Here is an 872-nt window from a genome sequence, read left to right on the forward strand (position 1 = left end):
GCGGAGCGGGGAGGCTGGGCCTCGTCGTGGACTACTGTTTCGTCACTGACAGGCGACTCGGTTCACTTGGCAGTGCCAGGCCCTGACCTGAGTGCTGGGGACACAGCTATGAGTCAGAGCCAGACTCTGCCCTGCAGGAGCTCACAACAAGGAAGGAGAGAGACATGCCAGAAATAGCTCCAGGACAAGGCAGATGGGCGGCATGAGGTGACAACGGGACAAAATGGGAGAAGAGGGTGGCTGGGATCACTTCTGCCAGAAAAGCAGGCAGTCAGCAAGGGCTGCCTCCCGGGGACAGTGGGGAGGGGGGAAGCCTGGGGTGGGGTGGGGGGCACCTGGAAGCACCCCAGAGCCACAGCGAGTCGCTGGGTGTGGGTGGTGTGCAGAGGGGGCCGTGCTGGTGCAGACTCAGGCCTCTCTCTGGGCAGACGGAGCACTCACCCCTACACATGGCACGGCCTGGACCAGGGTGGGGTCCGCCATGCATCGGTGTTCACCCTGTCTCAGCAATGGAACTCTTTCTCAAACAGAGGTATGGGGTGTGTATTGGGGGGGGTGTGGACGTGCATGTGCTCACACACACGTGTGTGTGTGTGCGTTTGGTTTGAGTATCTGTTTTGTGGTAAGGCAATGCCCCCGCAGCCATCCTCCTCACTCCTTCTCCAGCCTGGAGGTCTCCAAAGGTCCCTGCAGAGCTGGGTGGGAAGCCCGCTGCCCACTGATGGTTGCACTTCACCCTGGACCCCGCTGGCACCCAGCGTCTCTTCAGTAGCGGCCAGGTCAGAGGTCCTGAACCCCAGTGTCACCTGTTGGGAATGGCCCTGATGCCACCAACTCCCGGCCCCCCCCCCCCAGTGGGGGCTTGGTCTGAA

The 872-nt window shown here is 62.0% G+C and overlaps 1 protein-coding gene and 1 long non-coding RNA gene across 2 annotated transcripts in view; one reads left to right on the forward strand and one right to left on the reverse strand.

Annotated features, from left to right (window-relative positions):
- Window positions 1–872, reverse strand: part of CUNH1orf94 (chromosome unknown C1orf94 homolog) — a 57,499-nt gene that overhangs the window by 31,702 nt on the left and 24,925 nt on the right.
- LOC102487186 (uncharacterized) lies at window positions 112–814 on the forward strand. Its single transcript, XR_335927.2, has 3 exons — window positions 112–207; window positions 429–532; window positions 667–814. It is a non-coding gene; the product is annotated as an uncharacterized LOC102487186 (long non-coding RNA).

The sequence above is a fragment of the Tupaia chinensis genome, unplaced genomic scaffold (assembly GCF_000334495.1).
Source record: "Tupaia chinensis unplaced genomic scaffold, TupChi_1.0 Scaffold000573_1, whole genome shotgun sequence".
NCBI classification, from domain to species: Eukaryota; Metazoa; Chordata; class Mammalia; order Scandentia; family Tupaiidae; genus Tupaia; species Tupaia belangeri.